Here is a 19,871-nt window from a genome sequence, read left to right on the forward strand (position 1 = left end):
CCAAAAAAACTTAATTTTCCAATGCCAGACAGACTCCTTGGGGAACCCTAACTCAACATGCATGAGCAATACTCACAACAGGACAACACATTGCAAATAAAATGCAAAGCAGAACCAAATGGAAAAAGAGGACAGAAAGAAGGAGCTGGAAAGGAAGACAACATGTGTATACAACACTTACACATGGACACCAGGGGCACCACTGGAAGAAGCTGCTCAATTTCTGCTCTGTAGACTGCAGAGGTCATGGGTGAAGATCTCAAATCAGTCCAAGATCACTGAACACAGCAAAGACAAAAGTCTGCATCAGGACAAATGTACACTCAATTAAAAGACAAATGAGAGCTCATGCTGACCCAGAATACGTCTCAGAGAAACCTCACACATAACAAAAGTCCATGCTAGGGCAGGGTGCTGAGGACATTGCAGCAATGTCATCCTGCTGACATTGCAGCACATAAAAATCAGGAGGGACTCTGCTGACACAAGGTACAGATGCACAAACCATGCCCTTACTGCAAGGAAACTCATCCCAAGTTCTCTCTTCCCCCAATTAACTAGACCAGGGTTGTTCTCCCAAGCCAGGACAGACCCTTGGGAAAGCTAGCCAAGGGTATTTTGCCTTTGTGACCTCTTCAGAAAACTACTTTGCTCCTCATGCCACTACCTCAGCTTCCATCTACAGGGTGACACTGTGTGTGAAATAGGGAGGTTTCCCAGAAATGATCCCACCATCCCACATGTTCAGCAGTGATGGATCCAGACAGTCCAGAACAGCCCAAACCAGCTGTTTGGCAGCATACCTTATAGTCAATCCCTGCTTTTCCACTGTGGTGGGACTGCAGTCCTGCTCTTTTTTTTTTTTTTTTTTTTTTTCCTACAGTTTTATAAGGAGATTGCCTTTACATGTTATTAGCTATATTGATCTGTACTTGAGGCACTTCAAAGAGGAACCTCCAACACTCAGAAGGGTTCTTCTCTGTGGATCAGAAATCCACACCTACATTCAACATGTTATCTCTCTGCTCCCCTGTGAAGTACAGTCCTTCCAGAACAGAGTGAGAGAAAAAAGCAGAAAAGTTAAGCACTAATGTAGGATTTCTACTAGTTTTTTTTCTAGTCGTGGCATTTAGAGCACACCAGGAGTCATGAATTTCCTTGGAAATCTCTACCTCTCCAGGCCCAAGACCACCAAGTTACTTGGCTCACAGCCGTGTGTTTCCAGAATTGCTCTTTGAGTGTGCAAGAGTTTGAGGCCATAAAAGCAATTTCAGAGGGCATGGTAGGAGGAAGGGGGGCACTGTAGTTCCTTTTCCTCAGCAATCAGAACACCGAAAAGTGGCACAGGAAGTCAGGTTCAAATCTTTATGGGGATTTTAACCAACATACCTCACCTTATCCAGTTACCAAGTCCTACAGTCTCATGGAAGGCATCTGGCTCCATCTACACCAAACTTTTCAACTTTGCATGAGCCACTCATCAGAGTAAAAGGGGGAAATAGGCTAAGAAACATCATGTACTTTCTTGGTAAGGAGGGCACTTGCAGTCCAGACCTCACCCTAGTCACTGGTGATGGGAAAACACAGAACAGGGATCAGAGCTTTCCCCCTTTGTACTATGGCTCATCCCAGTGCTATGCAAGTTGCTCTCTTTGCTGTTTCTTTTGGACACAACACCTGTTATGTCATCAGAGATGATCCTCTGAGTTAGAAAGGATGATATGAGTATCAATTCCATCACAATATGAGTGAATGTGAATTTCACTGCATTTCTGGCATTTATTACTACAGTGACAGCAAGCCCTGTAGCATCCCTCAAGCAAACACATGCCCTAGCAGGCTGCAGAGATACTACAGAAACAACTGAATTGATTTGCACCTTTCTCACCCAATAGTTCCACCACTCCACAGACATCAGTGATTGACCTTCTGTGACTTTCTTTGCCTCCTCCAAATCTTGTTCCTTGACCCTCTTTGCAGCTAAACACATCCATTCTTATTCTCTCCCCTCCCACAAGTTTCTTTGTGCCACATGTATGAACAACTAAATCAAACTTGGCTACTGAGTGAGGGTTCCCTTCACACACCCTCACTCCCTGCAAAGATTACTTGGATGCTTGCCTTCATTTTTCTGGATTCTTCCTGTTCATTGAGGAAAGAGGCCTTGACACGGCCCACCTCCAGGGAAAGGTTACTCACCTAAGGTATTTCCCGGGTCTGGGAAAACCTAGCATTTAAAAACAGTATTGAGTGTGAAGTACATCTTTGCAGTAGCATTTATGATGGAAGTGTGGACACACTGTGCTAACTATGAGAAATTTCAAACCAAAACTAATTAGGAGAGAGAAAGCACTAGGAAACACATGGAAAAAAACTGCTTTTTAGTAATTTTGACCCTGTGAAGGTTTAAGAACTTTGTGTGGAATAAAGGTCTGACATGCCCCACAGAATTCAGTCTCTGGCAGAATCAAGACTGGAATAGGGTGGTGAGGAAGGCACCTCACCTATGGATTATGGAGACTGACCTGTTTAGTGTGGTTTGAAGAGAAACAAATATTCTCCTATTGCAAACCATATAATAAGGGAGCTGCCCTACCCTCTACATTTATAGCCTATATCATGGCACAGGAATGAAAATATTCATATATTTGAGGAAATATTTTTTTAAAAAATGAAGACATCAAAGAGCATAATATTTTCATATTTTCATAAAAATTATTTTTAAAATAACTTTTTAACTATGCAAGGCCACTTTCTGGAAATCATAGCTACACTTATTAAAGGGTATTGGGTTTTGAAGGTAGTGGCTCCTGTAATGGCCAGTGCACAACATTTCCACATCAGATACAGCCTAGTCACCCAAACAGAGGAACATTATGAGAAGAGCTTTCCAATTTTGCCTGCATGCTGCACACAGGATTACATATCTGAGGACTCTGAAGGGATTTTTGTAGTGCTAAGGTCATGTGCTGCTTGGGGCTTAATACTTTCAAGTTGTATTTCATTAAAGCACCTTTTTAAAAAAAAAAATGCTAGTATTCCAAAAGTAAGACCGGAAAATAGAGATATTTGGAGATTTTTAGCCAAGAGTTTGAGTGTATTTATGATTGCAGGCTCCTACAATTATGCATACACACAGGCTGGGAATCCTGCCTTCTACAGAGTCCTGCCACATGTTCCCACAAGCAGGTGGTGGAATGAGGCATATCAGGTTCCATAGGCACCCAGAGCACCCCAAGATGTACAACACTTCACTGGCACTAAGGAATCACAGGTTGAGAGCAACCCAGTAGCCAAAACCCAGCAGTGGCACCAGAGACAACCTCTCAGTAAATATCACTGCAGTCAAAAGAAAATTAAAAATTCAAACAAAATACTGAAGCCCTTTGCATTATCTTAGCACCAGGTTGATATTAGGCATGGTTTAACCAGTTTGTCTGCAGTAGATTGTTTCACACCCACTTTGTAGTGTAGCTTGATGCTTTCTGTTTGCAGAAAGGTGTTTCACAAACAGACCTGAAGCAACAAGAAGCACTTTCCCCCCTACATTTATCCAGTCTATCTTCAATTCCTCAGAAGTCACTGCAGCCATCTCACAGACCCATCCTCTGCTAAGGTAGAGACAGGTTCCTGCCTCCCCAGCAGGAGTTCAGCAGCCCAAGCTACCAAAGCTGATTTATGACACTTGACACTCTTCCTTTTCCTTTCCATCTGCCCTGCAAGGAAAAATGTCTTACCTGAGGGAAAGAAAAAGTGCAGTAAACCCAGCAGCCTCCATCTCAGCAGTTTAGACTTCAACAAAAAAAGGAAATAGGCCACCCTAACTCTCCCATCTGAGAGACCCAGCAGCTGTTGTGAGCTTATGTGCCACTAATTTCAAAAATCACAGGTGTAGGTAACCTCAGATAGCCCATTCCTGAGATGAGGAAGAGGTAGAAGAAAAGATAAAAGCCCCTGAGCAAATTTCTGTGCTATATCTTTGGTGTAGCCAGGGCTTGTATTGGGAGGTAAACCAGTGAAAGGAGGAAGATAACAGTCTGTAATGGCTTTTAACTTACTTTTCCTTACCACCACGTGTGAAATGTAGCTCTACTGTTTCTGGGTCATCAGCTTGCAGATCTGCCTTAGTCATCTGGCTAGGGCATTCGTAGAACAAATAACTGAATCACAGTCTTTGCAGGAACTGCTGTGAACTCCCTCCCGCCTTGCCTTTCCTGTATTTCCCAAGTCGAGGAAGCTGAAGCTCAGCTGTGAGTGTGCCTGGGTCAGGGACTGGCTCACCAGGCATCTTTGCAGGAAAGCAACTTGTGCACAGCTCTGCTGCCCCTGCCTTTGGGAGCAGCTCGTGTTCACGGGCAATGGCACCCCCAACACCTGGGCAAGGGCCTGGATATGCCCACACAGAACCAGGAGACAGTGGGAGAATTCATCCTGTAAGGAGCTGCATAGTACAGGAGCACCTCACACACATCCCCTGCCTCTGGGGTTAGGATGTCAATATATGCAGTTTCCTCAGACCTTGAAAATTAAAGCAGGCAGGCAAGAAAAAGCAAAAAGAGAAGCTTGAGATAAATGACATTTAACACTCCAAATTCCTCCTACATGTGGGTCCCAGGGGGCTTAAATCTGTGCTCAGCACTGGGCCATTCACATACCATTTTGTGAGCTATCCTCCCCAGTGTAGGAGAGCAGTAGGTGGAAGGAGATCTGTTACAATATCTATTTGCAGGGTGAGGGCCTTGGATGTTGTAGGGCCAACCACTGCAGGGCTGACATTTGATCTAAGATTGCAGCTGGGGCTGTGGTGGGCAGCAGGACCTCAGAGAGCCCCCGAGGGGCACGGCTTTCAGAAGAAAGTTCAGAGTTGTAAGGCTCAGCCTACTTTCAGAATGAATTAAACATTCATGTTTTGGTTTTAGGAAGGCTCCTATTTCCAATTTACCTTGCTTCTTGAGAAAAACATTAAGGTTTTCCCTCTAAAAATCCACAGGCTAAGTATTTGGCCTTTCAGAAATTCAGTGAGAAGAACAAAAAGAAATTCCACCACCTTTTAACCAAATCACTTCTCCAGTCAATAAGCAGAGGAGAGCATTAAGCAAGACTGCAGAACATCTTGGTTTCCACACTTTTTTAAACTTAAAATATCTGCTCTCCTTGACAGTTTTGGAGGGAGGTGTCTTAGCATAAGGTTTCAGGAGCTCTCCTAAACCTATGCTTTCACAGCTTTCTCAGTTTATACAGTTTAGACAAATGATAACAGCTTCTGCCAGAGAACTATTGCAGCCTTCTGAGCAAGTGAGTTCAGTGCTTCAGTTTATCAGGAAAGTTAAACTTTGCTTGTCTTCAATGCCTCCTGTTTATAGCAGGAGACCCAAAGAGCACTCCCAGGATCCTACAAGCATGGCTCTCACCTATTTGGAGCTACTATTATGCATTAAGATGGAACTTTCCATCCATCTGGGAAACACTCCACTTTGCTGTAATTTCCAGAAGATTGCTTTCCTGCTGGGATCAATCTACCCACAAAGGTTTTGACAGAAGGCGCTACACAAAACAGATTTTGCAAAGCAACATCTTTTTTTCTTTTTTTAAAAAATGATTTCTTTTTCTATGCCATAAGTGATCACCATTAAAAAATGTATTTTGCTGGTTGCTGAGTGTGATGTTCAATGTGAACTGTCTGTGAATAAATTTCTCTAAACAAGTTCGGAGACAAGTAATTCCTCAGGATATGCCCACAGTTAATTGTTTTCTGTATTCCTAGTAATTCACAGAAGAAAATTACTTGGCCTTTCATGTTTTAATAAAATTTTCCTCTTCCAAACAATATGTAAAAGTTGTCGCTATGTTGCTACAGTTTCACAGAATTTTCTCCTCCAGTGGAAAACTACTCCTCTGGAAATATTTTGGCTTTGATAATAAATCATCATAAAGTTATGAAATGTTATTTATGTATGTGTCTATGCTTAAATTTGTCACTGATTAACATGTTATTTACCCACATTTCTCCTCTGTGAATTTGTGTTGTCCTTTAATATAAGGAAACATTACACTAGCACAATGTAGAGAGCAGTGCATTTACCCAGTGCCTCAATACTTACTGCTATCTTCATTCAGAAGAGTCACAGAAATTTAATTAATACTCACTGTAATTCGAGCAAATTTTTTTTAAAAAAGGCATAACGGAAAGTCCATGAATCCTTATGGATAACAAACATGCCTAGTAGCCTAAAGTAAGCAGTCATCTGTCTTTTCAAATTATCAAGCAGAACAAAAGACAGCTAGACATAACACATCCAGTCTTATTTACTTGCTCCTCTTCCTGTTCCCAGCAATAGGCACAAATGGATCTCAAACTTTACCACAGTGATTCATTTTGCTGGTGTCAGAAGAGCAAAATACTCTAGTGTTCCTCTCAGAGCTGCAGCCAATGTTGTTGCCCTGCCTGCATTGACCTCCACCACCATGTGGATGTCTAAATCCTTTTGGAGTCACTTCTGTGTCACTGGCACTCATGAATCTCTTGTGCATTGACCTTATGCCCACCAGCAAACTCCTGGATCAAGCATCAGAGGGAGTTTCCATCTTCATGAGAATTGCTAATCAATGCAAGGTTTTGGAGACTGTGTGTGGATAGTGGGATAGGTTTGAGCATGGCTGGAACAGATGTGCTCCCAGAAATGGAAAAGGTGGCACATAGGCTAATTTGGGATGGTTACAAAGATGAGGTGCGAAGGCATGGTCCTGCTAAACTCTTTGAAAGCCATAGTCCCAGGAGATCCCCAGGGTGCTTATAACTTCTGAGGACTTCCTCTACCTGTGGATATGATCTTAGGTGATCTTCCAGCTGTTATTTTTTCCTCTGATTAGAGGCTTAGAGTACTAACAGGCAGGGAATGCTGTTTCCAAATAAGTAGTGGAAAATTGCTTCAGAAGTGAATCTGAATTTTACCACTGTAGATAAGTCATGGCAGAAGAGAACAAAACAGCTAACAAATATTTTATGAATCATAGAAAAAATACAGAGAAGAATCTTGACAGGACCAGAGAAAGACATCCAACCCCACGATGAAGCATTTTGACAGGTACTCAAAAAGACCCTCAGAATCAGGATGCACTCACTCCTCTTCCCATCAAATAACACACAAAGGTGCCAGGTCTTTTACCACAGATCTCCAGGTTTTCTTGGGGCCATTGGGAATCTTTCTGAGCTGTTGGAGTTCAGATTTTTGAACTGGACATTTACAGCTTACTAGCACGGGATGGAGGGGGTGGGGGGCTAGATGCCCATTCTCCTTCCAGCACCGTTTTGGCACTGAGCAGCTTGAGTTAGGCATCATTTCCATTTCATGACATCTGAGCACTTGAGAAAGCTATAATTCTAAAGCATACAAACTGCCACATCAGATCAGGTCATTTAGCAAAAATAAGAGAACAATTATGGAACATCTACTTTTATTTCTAAATAACCAGCAAGTACTGGGCTGAAATGGTGAGAGAGTCATACAGAAAGGTGGGTGATGAACATGAGAGGGGAAAATAATGTTTTGGATTAGCCAAAAAAAATTAATTCTTCCCAGCAAAAGAAAAAAGAAAAAAATTTTCATAGGATGAGTTGTCAGCCTTCTCCAAATTAAAATGAAAGGACATTCCTTAAGGGAAAATGGTTTCAAAATAAAATAAAAATTGTTGTACTTAGGAAATCTAAACCATTGTAACTTTCCCCAGCTTGCTTTGTTTGCTTTAGCTTAAGGCAGTCTGGATTTGTAGAACATATGCTTCATCACCTACCTAGGCTGTCTGTTCTTTCTCTGCACTTTTAGCTTGGTTCAGGCCATCTGCATATGGTTTCCAAGGATCTCCCTTCTTTTTCATATAGCAGGCACTCTGGACATGGTTTGTGGAAGACGTCCTAGAGAGAAAGCCTCCAAAGACATAGGAGAAAATGGACCTAAAACCCCTTCACCAGCTCAGGACCTTCACAGTGCATCCTACATTTGCTGCCAACAGCACATGGACCCTGGGTAAACCTCATACAGACTGAAGGTGAAAAGTTGTGTTAGGTCATTTGCCTTATTCTTAAGAAACTGACCATCATGTTATTAAAATTCAATGTCTGGGTAATATTCCCTATTTTCTGATCAAGTCCTGGAATCCAGCAACAAGACCAACACTGAGTTAGTTACATGACACAGTAACTTTTACAGAAGAAAAGAGGCTTTAACAGTCCAGGCCACTGAGCTAGATGGTTCCTCATTATAGCAAGATGGATGCACCTCCAAGTCTTGAATGCATTTATCCCCCAAGTATTCATCTGGGTCAAAACAGCAACCCCACTTTATGATACACTTTCCCATTAGTTTCTTAAATTATTGTTACTTACTAGAAGCACACAGTTGTGGATGGGCAATGAGTTTTCAGTGCTGACTTATAGCTGGCATAGCAACAAAACACATAGTCCTCTGTCCCTGGAGTGGCTGGAGGATGCAACACACACTATTGCTGGGTTGCTTCATCACTGGTATTCTGACATAGATTTTCAATGCAGCAAGCCTTACTCTGTGCAAATACTGAAATTTTCCATGTTGGAGAGCTGCTTCCTTGTGGTTATTGTTGTTATTTAACAACACTAATATCCAAGGAACACTATAACATCAATTCCATGAGGAAAACTACACTTTGTAGCAGAACATCAGGTCTGGCAGAGCAGCAGTTTTCATGGCAAGACCTAATCCCAGGAAAACCTGCCCAGTGTGGTCAGTTTATAAGCCTTTTGCAAAATTGCACTTCACAAATATGCTGTTGAAATGCCTTTAGAGTTCTTGGCAGCTGGGGTCCCCTATGGTTTCTCTGTGTCACTCAGGAATTTGAACAGCCAGTCCTTTAGACTGCAGCTGGTACCATCTTCACTACCTTCATTTCTGGCCCTCGCTCCCTAAGTTTTTCAAGAAATTTCTTTTGTCCCCTTGATAGTTTCTTTAATCTTCCTATTTTTGTGCATATGTAATCAAGCACAGGCACTTCTATCTCACAACGACAGTCTGAACTGATTTAAAATGATTAGAGGACCTTGGCAGTAGATGTTAGAGGAGTATAAAGTGTTTATACTGTGTCTGTTTGCTTATAGTGCACATTTGCCAGAGCTATAATTCAATTTATGCATACAGATCAACTTTTTAATACCTTCCAGGAATAATTGTTGTCATCATTTTATGTTTCATTTTGTGTGTTCAAATAAAACATGTTGCAATTGGATTGAAAAGGTCGAATCCTATTTTGAAAAGTCTCATTTAAAGTTTATGGGGTTTAGCACTTTCAGAATAAAAGTAATTTTTAAAAGCTGTGATGTAGCAAGCTCACAAACACATTTTTTCAAAGACATATATAGCCCTCTGTATTCTCAGAGAATTTGCCTAATGGAGTGTGATTTCATTTAATAGTTTTCAAAATACATATATATATATATATATATATATATGTACATACAAGGAAACATAAAAGTCCACAGCTCCCTATGTTCCAAATTAATTTTTGCAGTCTTACTTGGGATTATTTGAAATCTGTAATTACTATTTCTAGATTTCTATTTACCAACACATTCTGGTGCACTTGCAATAAACTGCTGGAGCTGTAAGCTAAGATGCACACACTGGCAACCATGTGAGAGCAATACACTGCAGTTTCATACCATTCCTCCAGCTTCAGGAAGTGCAGTCCCTTGTTTTTCTGGATGTCCAAATACTAAATAACCATCCCTTAATAAATCACTGCCAAAAAAATTGCTGTAATAACTACTTTCTTGATGATCAAGGAGAGCAGAATCAATACACTCATTTTCTGTGGTAAAATTTGCCAACACTGTTATGAACCATAGAATTAGCTGTTTTCCCTAGATGCATTTGCTTATTTTAACTTTTCAATTGTCAGCTGAAAGTTGACCTTTCAGCTGGCCATGAAAAGAATGTTCATTTACACAGACAAACACCTGTCTGAGATGGCAGACCCTCGATATGCTGACAGAAAGGAGTCCTCTTCACACAGCAGCCATCCCCCAATTACAGCAGCAACAGCTACGATTAAAGATTTTGCTTTGGAGTGGGAAATAGCTTGTGGTTTTGTACAGCAGACTTTTTTTGTGGCACACAGTCAGGACCACGTCCTCTTCTAAGAAGCCAGACAATTTTAGTCCTTGGCTCTGGCAGAGCCGTGACAGCCCCTGGAAGAAGAGCGGCTGTGGCCACCCTCTGGTGCCCCGCTGCTTCAGCACGCCTCTCAAAATGAATCCTCACATACTTGTTTTTCAGAGAACAGCAATGGGCTTGTTTCACAACTGCTTTTTCTGTGTCTTACTTTTGTTTCTTTCTCTCATTCCCGTCAAGGAAGAAAAGACATGAATCAAGCCTTTGTTCAAAGTGGTTTAACCCTCTCTGCCCCAGAGACACGGCCTGGACACACCACCTGTCAGGGATAGGGCAGGCATTGTCACTCCCTGGTCATGAAGAGTATGGAATCCCACCAATACATGATAACTCACACCTTTGCTGTTTAGCAGTCTCAAAGTCATACTTTACCAAAGCTCAGTCTTAAAATTAAGGTGTGTCCTGCCTGTGGCTAAAAATACGAAGCATAGTAACATCACTGGAGTTTTGCTTAATGTGCCTTACTGCTTAGAGCACAGTAACAGTGTCGGCTGCTGCCATCAGCAATAACACAGTCACACAGACCAACATGAAAGAATGTCACTGCCTCAGTTATACCAACTTCAGCTTTTTCATCTGAGCTACTTAATCCTGAGTTCTGTCCAAACTGGTACTGCCCAGGTATTTTATCAGGAAGATAAGACCAAGCAAACACTGATATGCATCTAATTGCTTAATTGGTGACTTGAATGTTCTCAAACACCAACAGAAGAATAATGGAGCGTACAGGTGTCCTCATCAATTTGAGCACCTGAACCAGTCTCAGCACGCCATTGTTTCTGCATGCCAGTCTGCCTGGGTTTGTGGCAGTGTAGCACCATCTGAGATTATTACTGGTACAACTTAGAAGGAAAGAACCCACTAAATCTAACAAATTCACACTTAAGAAAATGCACTAATGAACCACAGAAAGAAAGAAATCGGGACAAGATCTATGAACACAAACATATGAAATTTTGTAGTAGACTGTTTCCAAGAGAGATCGCCTCAGAGTTATATTAGATAATAGTTTTTCCATTGGATACAAATCTGTTATTTTTAAAAGTGACTGAAACATTTCATAGAAAATGCATTTAATTTGGAACTCTAAAAACAAACTTAAAATACACTTTTTAAAGTTCTATACTTTTATTTTGCAGGATTTTTGGAATTCCATTATTTTACTACAAATGGGATGGAACCCACAATAGAATCATTAAGGTTGGAAACAACATCTGAGACCACTGAGTCCAACTGTTGAAGAAGCAGTGCTAAGTCCACCACTAAACCATGTCCATAAGTGCCACATTTACACAACTCTTAAATGCCTCCACGTCCCCAGGCAGCCTGTTGCAGTGCTTGACCACCCTTTCAGTGAAGAAATTTTTCTTAAAATCCAATTTAAGCCTCCCCTGGTACAACTTGTGGTCCTTTCCTCTTGTGCTATTGCTTATTACCTGGGGGAAGACACTGACCCCCACCTTGATGGAGTGGGTGACACCAGCTAACTCCAAGGATCCAAACATCTCACCCACGTGTTCCAGCCAGCTTCTGGCTGCAGCTGGAGAGCTCTTTGGCACACTGAGAAAACCCTGTAAAAGTTCAACTATCAGTTCTTACACTTCTGTGACAGCTTAAAATGTATTATTTGTCATTCAACAACAAAATCTATGAGTCGGAAGAAAACCTGAAATTAGGGATGACCTGAAAGCCTAACAGACAGCCTGTCAAAGGATTGCTGTGGGTTCCAGTTTGGAGCTGAGCTGCAGTATCAAGACGCACTGTAGAAAATGAATGCGTTCAAAGTGCACAAAATGAAGAGTGCAGCTGTTGACAGACAGACACAGAAACAAGTTGTTTAAAAATAAAAAAAAACTCAAGAAAACATACTAGCAACTTCAGCGACTTAACAGAAGCAGATGCAATATGTTACAAAGCGATAATTAGAGTGAACTGCCTGAATGCATACTGCTGTTGTGCAAGAGAGATCACTTTAGAAATGTACAGGAGGAAATATTTGCTTGTGAGGAAATATTTGCTTATTCCAAGCCATAAGAATACAGAACACTAAGTTTTCTGTTCAGAGGGCGTGGGGATGTTTAATGGAGCTGAAGTCCTGCTTGTCAGAGGGCACCCTGTGTTCTGGCAAGCATCACCTTCTGATAACAATTCTTTTCCTCCTGCATGGAAAGACAGAACCAGGGAAGAGTAACTAATTACTCAAACCAAACAGAGTCTGCTGAATTCTGCTAAACTTCAAGCTTGCACTGTTTGTTGATGGCTATGACAGAAATTATGTTGACACTGATTGAGTGGCACATACTTGATTTCTAAAGCCTGCTGGGCAACAGCAGCAGGGAGCAGAATGTATATGAATTGTGTGCCTGTTTGCCCTGGACTCTGACTTTGAAAGGAAGCTGTTTATGTGGGAGAGCTGAATCTCCAGAATGTTTTTTTTTTTTTTTTTAAGAGCTCTCTGGCAGTTTGCCTCATTTCAGAGCAAGGATATTTTGCAATTGTAGTCTGTTTTGTCTTATCCTTCTTTTCCTACAAAACACAATGCAGCAGGACAATCCCTTGGTGTACTCTTTTCTGCTGCTTCCAGGATGCCAATCCTGGAGAGGTAGCGGGGGGCTGTACAGAAAGAAGCACTGAGGAAGATGTTTTCGGTATGCCCTCTCTGGCTATTTCATTAATACAGCCCCCAGGCCTGAAGGATTGGTTCCCTGCACCCAGCTCCACACCTCATGGCTGGGCAGCCTTGTTTCTACTTGGACAGCCCTGCTTGCACCACAGAGTTTTCCCCAGAAAAATGTTGCTACTACCAAACTGCACTGGATAGGGATGGAAGCAAACAGAGGTCCTGCCCCACTGAGAAAGAGAGCAATGGGTTTGGCTCTGGCTCTGATCAAGAAAATTAGATGATGTGGCTGCATTGTGGGAGCTGGTCCACAGTTACAAATGCAAATCCTCACCGTTCTCTGGGAAAGATGAAGGCTTGGGTGGAAAATATGTTTTTGATGATCCTGAGCTATAAGCAAAAACCTTCTGTTTCCCAAACCAGGCCAAGTATGTCACAGGCACCTTACTCCTTTTATGATATTCACTCACCCTTCTAGGCTTTAAAGGAAATATGCTCTGACTTATGCCTGTATCTCAAGATTTATCCTAAGTTCTAATGTAGTCTCAGGTTCATTCACACAGAAATGCAAAATCCTAACAGTATATCAGTTAATGTGTTTTTCATTAATAAAACTGCGAATCAAAATTTATCAGGCTTCATTTGGAGAAAAGTTTGTGTTAATATATACTAACATTCACATCTTATGTGTACTTACCTAATACAAGTTTACTCAAAACTGTTCAGAAAAAAAAGTACCTGTCATTGCGTACAAAGTCTTGGAATTAATCTAACAAAACTGACATTTTTAATGGTCAGAAAATATAGAAAATAAAACTGTGGTGAGTGGAAGGGAGGGAGGTGAAGAGGTAAGAAAGTGCCCAATTTTAGGGATTAGAGAGGAGCTAAAATGTTGAGGCGAACACCCCATGTGTTTGACTCTATGTTTCTCAGAAGGTTGATTTATTATCTTACATAGTATACTAAAATACTACATTAAAACTATACTAAAAGAACAGAGAGAAAAGATCATCAGAAGGCTACAAAGAACAAGAATAGAATAGAATGCGTAACAAAATCCGGTGACTGCTCACAGCCTCAACACAGGTGGCTGTGATTGGTCATCAATTGAAAACAATCCATATGGACCAATGGGAGATACACCTGTTGCATTCCACAGCAGCAGATAGTTATTGTTTACATTTCTTTCCTGAGGCCCTCAGCTCTCAGGAGGGAAAAATCCTAGGAAAGGATTTTTAATAAAATATCATAACTACACTCAAATAAAAGGAAGAGATCTGTGCTAAGATGCTAAAACCCAAAACATGCCTATGAAAGACAGACTAGGTGCACTACAGGCTAGGCTGTTTGAAACACAAAGAAAACCTGTTGTTTTCTTTTAAAGGATATTGCAACTAGAAAGACCAACAGGTACTAAAGTGTGTCTGGTATGGCTGACAGGCATACCAGAACCACTAAGTTTTCAAAGCCCTTCAGAGACACCACGGACCTAATGGACCATTGTCACAGTTGCTAAGCAGCTGAAACAACCGGCAAGTGAAGAGATCAGAGCCATCATTTCAATGGCACACAGAATTCAGATCAGTAGTATCACTTTAGAAGGCCTTGTCCAAACTGAGAAACCCAAACCAAACATAGCCATTAATTCAATAAAGGCATAGTGAACTGGGAATCCTCATTAATTCTTTCACTAGGGGGGCACTCACTAATTTTTTTTGTTAGAAGCATTAGGAAATAATATGCAGATGAGTGTGACCTAAGCCATACAACTTGTTCTCACTCAACTTTGCAAATAAGAGGAATTAAAGAGGCAAAGAACATACATCCTCCTAAAAAGGGATTGAGTATTTTAAAATACTATTTAAAAAAATAAATTACAAGACCTGATCAGCTAGAGAAAGGACATTGTATTCTTTCTGTGTTTTGAGCACACATCCCCCACCCCTACTATTATTAGGACTCATTTTGTAGCAGGAGCAGAAAACCAGATGGTAATCCCCAGCCTCAATAAATGGGGGTCTCTCTGTGTGCTGTCTTCTGCTTATCCAGCCCTTGTGTTGCCAACTCATGGCTCAATGCAGGGGAAGAAAACCAATTTTATTGGCAGAAGAAATTGCCACTATTTAAGGACAGATGTTTGTCTCTGTCATTTATTAAGGTCTGCATGTTGTTAAATGCTTAGTAAGAAGAATGGGGAAAAAAATTAAAATTTGAATGATCAATTTCTTCAGCTAAAAGGGTTGTCCTGTCATGGCTGAAGAATTCACATGCTTATGTACTTAGTGTTCATCGTATGCTACTCTAAAACTAAAGTAGTTCCAGAATTTCTTCAAATAAAAATTTAGAATTAACTCATAATAATTTAGTAAATTGCAGTGTCTTTGCAGTATGTTCAAATTTGAGAAAAACACAAACTTATTTTAGTGTGTGTTGAAATATCCTTCCCTTTCCTTCTCATAAATGACTCTAATGCTGTAAAAGTTGTGTAAAGACAGCACATTTGTAACCTGTACAAGAAATAAACATGGTACAGAGAATATTCACACCAAGAACAGAGAGGATTACTGGAACTAGTGGGAGGGGAAAGAAAATTTCCAGTATGTACTAAAGAAAACAAAGCATGATTCGATCCTTGCTATACTAAAAGCATTTGAGATTTATTTAGACTCTGCACCTTTCTGTGCAATGGTCAGTTGAATCTCAGCCTCTGGTCTATGGAATATTCAAGGATTTCTGAACGATGAACCAACCTGAACAGTAGAGACCAAGGGGTGCACTTTAAAGAACAATATTATGTTGGTATATTTGATGGAGATGCATTTTCTAAATATTGACATTTAGATTGTCTTGCTTATCTTTGGTGCTTGCCTTTACACACTCTGTACCTTCTGAAAATAAGTGGTATTTTGTGATCATATTACCGTACCTGATGGTAAAGCAAATTAATATAAAACAGACATAATTATGAATGTGCTTGATGTGCCTCATAGTCCAGCTCACATTTAGGTATCTGCTGTCTCCAAGCTGCTTTGGAGGGGACCAGCTGCAAATAATAAGTGTCAAAGAGCCACACAAATAAACGTTTCTGGCTGCCGCATGAGAACTTTTTTCCTATTTAATTTCAGCTTTAAAAAACTTGATTCTTATTTCCTGAAAACTAGGGAGTGTTGTTGGAAACTTAAAATTTGCTGCTGTAAATTTTAATTTTGCAGATCCAGCCTTTATATTCAATGAACTTCCCACGCTGGTGGTATCAGTGATAGCCATCTCCACACCTACATTTTAATACCAGCAAATGAGTTGAGTAATTCACACAAGACAGAACACCTAATTGGTGCTGTTCATGCAGGTGGCATCCTGGCAAAGGCTTTGACCTTCAGCAGTTCCACCTGAGTCAGCTTTCTGGATCAAACACAACATGTGAGTCAGCTTTCTAACCTGCTGGCAATTGTGAGAGGACAAAAGTTTGAGGGGATTTAGTGTTGCTCTTTCCTGTTGTAATGTAAAGTACAAAACTTAACCAGTGGAGCTTAATTTCACCCTGAACAGTTAACCCCATTCAAGAGAAAATATGGATCAGAGCTGCAATTCTGTTTTAAACAACAGAATATTTGAAAATGAATAGTAATTAAATTAAAAAGGGATAATATAAACTACCTTAATTTTGCTATGACTGACACTTCGCTATAAAAGATCATTGGAGGGCTGTTGATTGTGTGGCTTTGAGATCATGTTTTACCAAAAAAAAATAATTAAGAGAATTCAAAGAGTAAAAAGGGAATTCTGAAATCCACATAAAGGCCACTGGTTTTCTTTCTCTTTCTGCTTTGTTTTCTGGATCCTTAAGTATCTTTCTTTTTGTCTCTTCCCCCCCCCCCCCCCCCCCCCCAGAAATATTTCAAGGGAAATTTTAATTGTTCGAAGGTTTTTTTTGAATTTCCAACCCATACTTGGTGCCAGAAAAGGGGCATCATGATATGAGACCCCAATACAAAACAGAAGCATTTTCTACGAATCTTACCTAAATCTGCAGAAAGCTTACCTAGACCTACAGGAACCAAAAGCTATTTTTTCCCATGAGAGTTATAAATCCCATACACTGAAAACAGTTACATTTATCAGAGTAATTTCTTTGTGTACAGGGACACAGTGAGTTATTTGTGGGGTGGGTAAATAAGTAATCATTTTAGGACACATGGAGCTTTCCTGGTAGTTAAACAACATCTTACCTACTTGTCAGACACCAAATCCTCTCTCAGTCAATACAGTGCAGCCAGCTGTGCCATCTATGCATGCCCAGCAGGTATTCATTCCCCTGTCATGGTCCATATCTACTCCTTCACTTCCTTCTCCACCACAAAGAAGTCACTTCTTACCTTTGTCACACAATAATTAAATCAATATATAACACTAAATTTATAATAGTGCCTTTGGGACCTGACCATGTGAAGGGACAGTGTGCTCCAATGGTGTGATATCCCTCAGGTGAAAGCTTGTCAGACAGCAAGGAAGATGCAAACAGCAAGATATTACATCCAGTCCTCCAGCACTTCATTAGCAAAGAAGTGTTTGAACATTCAAAGATGCAAACAATAGCATTTTGGGAAATTAAAGTACAATCACCTCCCTCCTCATCTTCAGAAAAGCATGAAATACGGTGGCTGGATTTTGAGTTACCAGGTTTAACAACAGAGCAGGAAGGAAGGGAGTTGTTTGCATACATGTGCTTTCACTAACAGTGTTTGCTCTGCTACGAGCCTGTCAAAGCTCGGTGTTTTTGTTAAACTGGAAACCCAAAAAGTGACTTCCATAAAAAACTTAACAGCAGACTCCTGTGTGTGTGTGTGTGTGTGTGTGCACAGTGAGTGACAAGAAGCAGTTAACTAAAAACCCTTTGGGGTGCTCTGTGTTGCAGAGAAAATATTTGTACCCAGTAATGGCATGAGTCCATCTCAGACACCCACACATGCAGCCCCAGCCCTCGGTCAGAAACTACTCAGTCAGTGAAATGGGGTCCTCAGGCTGTCACTGCACAGAAATGAAATCTTGGCCAGCCAAAAAGACAGGAACACTTCATGGGGAGGAACAGGAGATTTGATAACAAAGCACCTACACTGAAGCAAACCCCAACATCACCAAGCGGGACAGGTGGGCTAGAGGAGCAAGAACTGATTTTGATTTGGCATGATGACTATTGGAAAGTTGAAAGAACAATCTTATCAACAACTGGAAGAGTTGTCTAGTAAATACCACCCCTTCCAATGCATCTTTACCTACAGATTTCAAAAAAGCCCAGTCCTTAGACATGGCAAACAAGATCCACATCCTTTATGTCCACAAAGCTCCTGATGAGCTCACATGTTCACATAAGAAAAACCTTCAGTTTCTGCTCAAATCCCTCAACTTCCCCCAAAAATACAAGACAGTGGAATTAAACCAAATGCAACAGTGCAGTCCAGGGGCTAATTCAGTTTGGGGATTTCCTACAGAAAACATGAAAAGAGCTGAAAGTTCAGATGGCAGAAAAACCTCTCATCATCCCAGTTGCAGCACACATCACTGGGGACATTTCTCCATCCTCCAGAGAAGTTCCAGGCAGCAGCAGCAGGGTAATCCAAAACAGCCACCACCAGTGCCAGCCTGCAGGGTGGGAAGGAGGTGGCCGTGCCAGCAGCCAGTTGTCACAAAGCCCCAGTGTCTCACTGCTCACTGCTGCAGGAACTGGTCCCACAGCCCTGGTGGGACACTGCTGCGTGCCATTATTCAGCTCACCATGGACTTCCCAAATGGCATGGTGGGGATCTAACTTCAGCAGCTGCCATATCCCTGCTTTTCTTGACCTAAGCCCAGGGAAGCTCTGGTCTGGGACTGTCACCAGTGGAACAAGGCAGACTTCATACAGAAAAACAGGGTGAGAAGTCCTGAGAGCAATCAGGAAACAAAGAAAACTCCATCCCCAGCGTTAGTTGTGGGTTTCCCATGATGTTTTCTGGTATCAATTTCCTATATTCCCAGGGTTTCCCACCAGCAGAGCCTGCAGAACTCCTCGGTGTTTCCCAGTGGCCAGCCATGATGGGGCCACCAACACTCAGGTGTTTCCTACATTATGACCCCAAACTCAGCTCTGGGTGAGAGTGGGAGACCTCACTCCCAGCAGAGTGAACATGACTCAAAGCAGCTGTGGCACCCTGCTGAAGTGCTCTTACCCCCACAGGGGCCAAGGCTGCCCATGGGGGATGGCCGAGTGTACAGGTTGGCACCAGGGCAGAATTACAGGGAGCTGCTTCCAACTGGCCCATGACTGATCCTCAGGCAAGTACAGGAGAACTCACTGTTACTTCAGTCCTAAATTATTTCCTCTTCCCTCACAGTGAGCAAAAGCTGAGCAACAGTTGCCTGCAATGACATCCCCCTGCTCCCCAGCAGATCCAGTTTAACATCCCAACACTGCCCACTACATAGGAGGGCCAGGCATGCAGCAGGCTGCTGCACACCTGTGTGGCAACACCAGACAGAACTCCACCAGAATACCCTGCTGTGAATCCAAGAAAGGTCTTGCACTCATCCTTCAAATTTTGAGAGCGAGGTTGTCTAAGCACCTTAAGGTAAGGTCCCAGCCCAGCCTGCAGATCAGGAGGGCACTGACAGCTCAAAATAACAACTTCACTCTTTCCTATAAGAGTGGGAGATTACTGTTGTTTTGATTTGTGGTATGAGTGGACTGCAGTAGAGACTGTGGCATCTTCCTGGTCTCTCAGACATGTTATGTGAAGATGGGTCTCATCATTCTGGGTTCAGGACATGATCAATAGCCAAGGCAAACTGAGGAAGATCAAGTCGTTTGTGTCTTTGTTATCCAGGAATAATTTTGTTTCCATCTGAATTGAAGCCCTTATGATTCTTATTGCAAGATAACCAAATGGGACCAGCAGAGAAATTATGGTACATGATGTAACAGTCCTTTAGGATATGATCTAAAAGCCTTTTCTTGCCACAAAATTCAAAGCAGCCAAACCACAGGACAAAAACAGCTCAGAGCCTATTGTCTACTT

This window comes from Onychostruthus taczanowskii, unplaced genomic scaffold, assembly GCF_017590055.1.
Source record: "Onychostruthus taczanowskii isolate IOZ18803 unplaced genomic scaffold, ASM1759005v1 scaffold15, whole genome shotgun sequence".
Taxonomy (NCBI): domain Eukaryota; kingdom Metazoa; phylum Chordata; class Aves; order Passeriformes; family Passeridae; genus Onychostruthus; species Onychostruthus taczanowskii.